Genomic DNA, 7,277 nt, shown 5'->3' with positions numbered 1-7,277 from the left:
CTCCTGCCTCAGCCCGCTGAGTAGCTGGTACTACGAGTGTGCACCACCAAGCTCAGCTAATTTTTTTTTTTTTTTTTTAGAGAAATGGCCTTACTATGTTGCCCAGGCTGGTCTCAAACTCCTAGCCTCAAGTGATCCTCCCACCTCAGCCTCCCAAAGTGCTGTGATTCCAAGCATAAGCTACCACGCCCAGCCCCCTATAAATTCTTAACTCACAGTCATCTCCATCCTAAATTTGATGAGTTTAGATCTTCCTTGTGTCTCAGTCATTCCATCAGATTTTTCAACATATTTTTGCAAAACATGTAGACAGTGTTACATCATGTACTAACAAGTAAGGATTATCAATGGACACACGTAATGCCAGGGATCCCACGGCTTTCCTGGGAAGATGACTCTCCTGCCCCTTCCTTTGCAACGTCTTTCAGATTTCATCTCCACTGTACTTGTAGAACTGATGTTCTCAGCCCTCCACTCATGTCCCCTGACCGATTCTGGCAGTGAGGCCTGCCCTGGGATTCCCACAAATCTGACAGAAATTTATGTGACCTCTTTGCTAGGTCTCACTGGTTATTAGTGAATGTGTGGTGTGTTATCTTCTCTTAACTACCTTGTCTTTGGGGGCAAATGCAAAGCAATTCTGTACATCTCACCCCTCTCCATCCAAGCCAAGCCAAGCCAAGGGCCAGAGTCCTCAGGTGACTGTCCTGCCCTGTGTTCAGGCATACTTTCTGGCTCTGCTACAAGGCAAACTTGATCTTCTTGTTTCTGCCAGCCTGCAAAAAAATTAACGATCAACTATTGCTGAGACCAGCTTGGTCAGGGAGACCCTAACCCAGTGGTGCTAGAGGAATTAAAGACACACACACAGAAATGTGGAGGTGTGGAGTGGGAAATCAGAGGTCTCACAGCCTTCAGAGCTGAGAGTCTTGAACAGAGATTTACCCACGTATTTACTGACAGCAAGCCAGTGAAAAGCATTGTTTCTATAGATTAGAGATTAACTAAAAGTATTCCTTACAGGAAACAAGATGGGCCAAAATAAAGGGATGGACTCTGGCTAGTTATCTGCAGCAGGAGCATGTCCTTAAGGCACAGATCGCTCATGCAATTGTTTGTGGTTTAAGAATGACTTTAAGCAGTTTTCCACCCTGGGTGGGCCAGGTGTTCCCTGCCCTCATTCCCGTAAACCCACAACCTTCCAGCGTGGGCATCATGGCCATCACGAACATGTCACAGTGCTGCAGAGATTTTGTTTATGGCCAGTTTTGGGGCCAGTTCATGGCCAGATTTTGGGGGGTCTGTTCCCAACAAACTATCACAACGTTTATGCCACATTTATCAACCTTAAGGGGATGCCTGGACTTCGAAAGCTTTTTAGCATGGTTGGCTGCCCAAGAAGTCAAAGACCAGACCAGCCAATTGTGTCAAAGTTGACCTCGTTCTTTAGAGCCATAACTAATACTTGTTTGTTTGTTTAGAGTCAAAGTCTTGCTCTGTCACACAGGCTGGAGTGCAGTGGTGCAATCTCAGCTCACTGCTACCCCCGCCTCCGAGGTTTAAGCGATTTTCCTGCCTCAGCCTCCTGAGTAGCTGGGACTACAGTCACATGCCACCATAACTGACTGATTGTTTTGTATTTTTTTTAGTAGAGGCAGGGTTTCACCATATTGGCCAGCCTGGTCTCAAACCCTTAACCTCAAGTGATCCACCCGTCTCAGCCTTTCAAAGTGCTGGGATCACAGGTGTTAGCCACTGTGCCCAGCCTACATTTTTATTTAATATGTTTTAAGTCACTGTGCTCAACTAAGCAGTAAGATTTGGAAGGTGATCTACAGATCTTACTTTGGGGCATCAAGGAAAACTTCCAGCTCAGTGAACAAACAGGCAGTTTAATGTGGTATAGAAGAGTGGCTGTCAAACTGGCTTCACGATAAGAATTCATGTTAAATGATAACCCAATGCATGCACGCGTGCGCGCACACACACACACACACACACACTCCTACATCACTGAAACCGAAGTATCTTCAAGCAGTGCTGCACTAGAGGAAAATGCACATGAAAGTGATTTCTTAGGAAATATTCTCAGGGGAAAGAGAGAAGTGAGAAAGTAGGAGTAGAAAGAGGCAACGTAAGGGTACAACATCAAGTCAAGTCCCAATTGGAAGGCAATTTTGATTCATTCCCACAGAGGGCTTGGGGGAACATCATAGGTCACACCTCAAAGTCATCCCAGTGAGACGGCAAAAGAGCTGGAGTATGTCTGTCCCCACCCTCGTCAATCATTGGTTAAGGGCTGTGCCGGGAGGGAAGGGACATAAGTCCTCAGGCGCTTCTGGCTCTCTTGCACCTTCCAGCAGAATGCTGGCTTTTGTGAAAGAATGCACACTGGAATTCAGCTGGTCTACAAAGAGATGGCAGAGGGATCCCAGATGACATAGGTAGAGCAGGGACAGCTTCTGCTACAAACACCCTATATTGCTTTTGTTTTCTGGTATTTTTCACAGCAAAGCAAACTTTCTTGTTGCTCTGCTAACTTTGTTACCGCTCACCCATCTGCCTTCCATCTTCCAGCATTTTCTTGTTAGCTCTTGTCTGTTGTTGCCTCTTCTGTTCTCTTTATCCTTCCAGTTTTTATAAGATTGTTTTTTATTCCTTTTCAGTCATTTCAGAGATGCTTCAGGATGGAGCTGTGATAAACACGTGTTCAGTCCACGATGTTCAACAGGGACTGCCTCCTGATTTTTCCATATGAATTACTGAAGAGTAGGTAGCAGACCATCTTGATGCCCTTCCCCATGTCCCCTGGATGGAGCTGACCTGACCTGCAGTTGCAGTGAACTTAGGAATCCTAAGCATGCTGACGGCTTGTCCACTCAAGCACCTGCTTCATTCTGCTTCTCTGACTGAGGATTTCCTCCAGTACAACAAAAGCTTGCCCAACCTTCACAAGGTATCCTAGAATTGCTGGGGACAGAACACCCCTCAACCCATGAAGGATGAGGATCAGTGGATTAATATCCAACCATCCCATACCTTGGTGGGACTATTATAAGGCATTCTGTGTGGTTCCTCAGAGGTCCCAAATGGGAATGAGCCCAAATTGCCCACAGTAATAACCCATTCATCAATTCAGTTTTCTGTTTCACCTCTCTCACTTTCCACACTCACTCACTTGCTCTACCTGGGATCTTCTCCAAGATAGCCTCTTGTATCCAAAGCTTTGTCACAAGGTTTGATTTTGGAGGAACTCAAATTAAGGTAACGGGTACTGGAAGTGACTATAGAAAGTATATTCTCAATGGTATGGTGGCAACAAAAACCCCACTGGTGGTGGTGAGTAAGGTGGTGACAAACCCTGGCACTTCGAAGATTCCATACCTACACTTGACCCATGGTGTACTTGGATGAGGTAAAGGTGAAAGAAAAGCTTAGCTTATGCAGTAGTGCTCATCCTCCTGAAGGATATGGGGTTGTGATAGTCACACGAATTGAAGAGTTGTCTTGTTCTTGTTAACTGCCTTAGAAGAATTGGGAAAAAAGAAAGACAGGTTTATATCATCCAACTATCCATTCAGAGCATAGTAGTGAAAGCCAGAAGGCCTCGTTGGAAGGATCTAAAATGATCTCCATTTCCTTAGCCAGGCATGGTGGCTCACGCCTGTAATACCAGCACTTTGGGGGGCTGAGGCAGGTGGATCACTTGAGATGGGGAGTTCAAAACCAGCCTGGCCCACATGGTGAAACCCCATCTCTACTAAAAATACAAAAATTAGCCGGGCATAGTGGCGCACGCCTGTAATCCCAGCTATTCAGGAGGTTGAGACAGGAGAATCTCTTGAATCCAGGTGGCAGAGGTTGCAGTGAGCTGAGATCATGCCACTGCACTGCAGCCTGGGTGACAGAGAGCCAGATTCCATCTCAAAAAAAAAAAAAAATCCCCATTTCTTGCAATCGGGGGCAGACTGTTTTAAAAAATGACACTCAGGGGTTCATTGCAAGAGTAACAGAACTACAAAGCCGACTGATGGCACAGTCCAGGCAGGCCTCTGATGTAAAAGACAAAGCCCTAGAGGAAGGAAACGGTCCCTAGAACTACTGGGGTGCAGGCAGGCATCTGGGTAGACATGCTTGAGAACCTTGAACCCCTAGATTCCCTGAACCCTCCAGGTTAGAAGTATTCTGCACCCCATTAGTTGAAGAGAACAGCTTCCCACTGCCTAGAGACTCTACACAGTCCTCCTCTGAAGCAGACACCATCAAGATTGCTTCAAGGTCTGCTACTGCCTGCCCTCATTGCCTCTATTCCAAAAACTAGGAACAAGTCTCAGCAGGCCCTGAGCAGGGCAGCATAGTTCTTGCTGTGAGAAATGTGGCAGGTTGTACTTTCTAAAGAAGGCTGCAACAATATCTCTCATCCCAATTGCTTTTCTATGATGCAAACTTGTCATTCCCCTACCAAGAGATGAAATCTAATTTCTTTTTTCTTTCTTATTTTTTGAGACAGAGCCTTGGAGCCTCATTCTGTCACCTAGGCTGGAGTGCAATGGCACGATCTTGGCTCACTGCAACCTCTGCCTCCCAGACTCAAGCAATTCTCCTGCCTCAGCCTCTCAAGTAGCTGGGATTGCAGGTGGCTGCCACCACGCCTGGCTGGCTTTTTTTTTTTTTTTGTATTTTTAGTAGAGATGGGGTTTTCACCATGTTGGTCAGGCTGGTTTTGAACTCCTGACCTCAAGTGACCCGCCTGCCTCGGCCTCTCAAAGTGTTGGGATTACAGGTGTGAGCCACCGCGCCCGGCCGAAATCTAATTTTAATCCCCTTGAATCTGAGCTGGTCTTTACTTGCTTTGACCAGTAGTGTTCAGAAGGGATGCTGTGTGATTCTCACAGCTGAGTGATAAAAGGTGATGCAGCTTCTACCTTATTCCTGGGGACAGTTGCCTCTGTGGCATTGAGCTACTGTGTAAGAAGACAACCTACCCTGAGGCCACCATGCTGAAAGAAAGCAAAGCCACATGAAGACTGAGTAAGCTGGTTGCTTTAGCAAGATCCTTCATACTGATAGTGAATGTGTACTTCTATCTTTCTCTTGTGAATGCAAACTATTTTTGCAATAGTCTCACACTAAGTGCCAAAGACTGTTGTTTTGGTTGAACGCATTCTCTTTATCATTCACGACCTGGTCCTAGGAATTTGTTAAATGCTCCTCATTTCTGTTACAATATAGTCTGCAGTCACCTTGATCATCTTGACATTCTATAGAACATCATCCTGGCCCATTATATTAATGACAGAATAATAATTGGACTTAGTTTTCAGGAAGGAGCAAGTATTCTGGCTTGAAATACTTCATGCTGAAGGATGAGGGATAAACCCTACAAAGTTCTGGAAGCTTGCCACATCAGGGAATATTTTAGAGGCCCAAAGATCTAAAGGTATGTTGAGACGTCCTATCTGAAGGAATATTTTACATTTCCTACACTAAGAAAGAGGCACAGCACTTGCTGAGCTGCTTTGAATACTTGAGGCAAAAGCAAAAACAAAAAGAAACAAACAAAAACAAACCAAAACTGCCCTTGAGAGTAATGCTCTGATCCATTGTATCAGAAGACTATTGGCTTTGAGGAGGTCAGAGGAAGCATCTGAATAGCCTTGTAAACACTTAAGGCATCAATTTAGAAATAACACCTCACATGGCTGGGTCATTGTCCTTGAGGATGCAGTATGTTTGCTGAACCAATGATCACCATATGCAATCACTGTGCTGTTTCCCCAGCACCTTGAATACACATGAACGCTAATTAAAGGGTGCAAGTAGGATGGACTTAAACACACTCCCTTTGAGCCACTAGTGGAAATTATGTTTTTAATTCTTATAACTTCAGGCTCTTCCTGATGAAAAGCCTTGGTCTCAGGGTGTGTGAACAGAGGGAGACAGTGTTTCACTGCATCAATACAGTGTCACCTGAGGACTTGAGCATCTCCATGCTGTCAGATCAGCAGGCAAAATGGGCATGATTACACTGGCAGGGGTGACTGACTTTGATTATCTTGAAGAGTTGGAGTTGCTGCTACATAATGGGCCCAAGGAGGAAGATGTCTAGAACTTGGGGGATTCACCTGGGGACCCCTTAGTGTTTCTATGCCTGATGATAATAGCAGAGAAGCAATTGAAGCAACCATGGCCTGATTAAGGGCAAGGTAATCAAGGCTCAACCAACTCAGAGATGAAGGTGTGGTCATTCACTAAGCAAGCAACGATGACTAGTGGAAGTGCTAGCCAAGGATTCGGGAACTCTAGAAGAGGTGGTGGAGCAGAGGGATGATGAGTATAGATTATAGCCTTGGGACCAGCTGTAGCAGGGAAGATTGTGACTTGTTCCACATAGTCTTCTATTTTCTGTCATTTTTGGAGATTGCAGCCAGCTACAACCCTGAAATGTCAGTAACAGAGCAAACTCAGGGTGGGCATGAGAGGATCTGCTGAGAGCAAGGAGTGAACACGGTAGTCACTACTGATACCCTGCCCACGGCCCACCTGTTAGTTCCCCTGCAGCTTGCAAACATGTCCATACACACTGACATCTTCATACTACGAGTGCCGTAACTTTGCTTCTCTGCTGAGGCCCTTCTCAGCCCATAGTGAGAGTAGCCTGGAAGTGCTGAGGGCATAGTGCCCCCAAGGTCAACCTTTAATCAATAAGGTTCAAGAGTTAGAAGATAAGCACTCCCAACTTCCCCATCCCTCAGTGAATTCCTCCTGAGGCATATTCTATATGGTTTCTCAGAGGCTTCCCAGTGGAAGTGAGCCCCAGTGGTTTAGGAAAATGGAACCTACTAATTAAGGCACCACCTTTGTACTTTTCTCCTTTCTTCCTCTCCCTTTCCTCACTCCATCCCATGAAGTTCCTGAGATCACCAAATAAACTATCTGTAATCAAGTCTTTATCTCACTCTGCGTTTTCGGGAACCCAAACAAAGATGTAAGTTTTCATCATAAGTTTGCCTATCTACATTTATTTCTTATTTGCTACAAATATTAGTAATTTTCTTGACAAAAGTAATACGCTGTCAGTTGATAGGCCTAAATAATACATACTTGTGGTGATACCTGCAGTAAAAATGTGAAGAGCGATTTTTAAAAGTTATTTTCACTAGCTTATGAACAATAAAGAAATTGACACATATACACCATGGAATACTATGCAGCCATAAAAAAGGATGAGTTTGCGTCCTTTGTAGGGACATGGATGCAGCTGGAAACCATCATTC

The 7,277-nt window shown here is 45.1% G+C and overlaps 1 pseudogene; it reads left to right on the top strand.

The window, feature by feature from the left end:
* The window catches only part of LOC105505135, a 117,670-nt pseudogene that overhangs the window by 62,942 nt on the left and 47,451 nt on the right, over positions 1-7,277 (top strand).

The sequence above is a fragment of the Colobus angolensis genome, unplaced genomic scaffold, assembly GCF_000951035.1.
Source record: "Colobus angolensis palliatus isolate OR3802 unplaced genomic scaffold, Cang.pa_1.0 Scaffold99, whole genome shotgun sequence".
NCBI lineage: Eukaryota > Metazoa > Chordata > Mammalia > Primates > Cercopithecidae > Colobus > Colobus angolensis.
The sequence above is the reverse complement of the archived record's forward strand: the minus strand, read 5'-3'. Positions and strand labels throughout refer to the sequence as shown.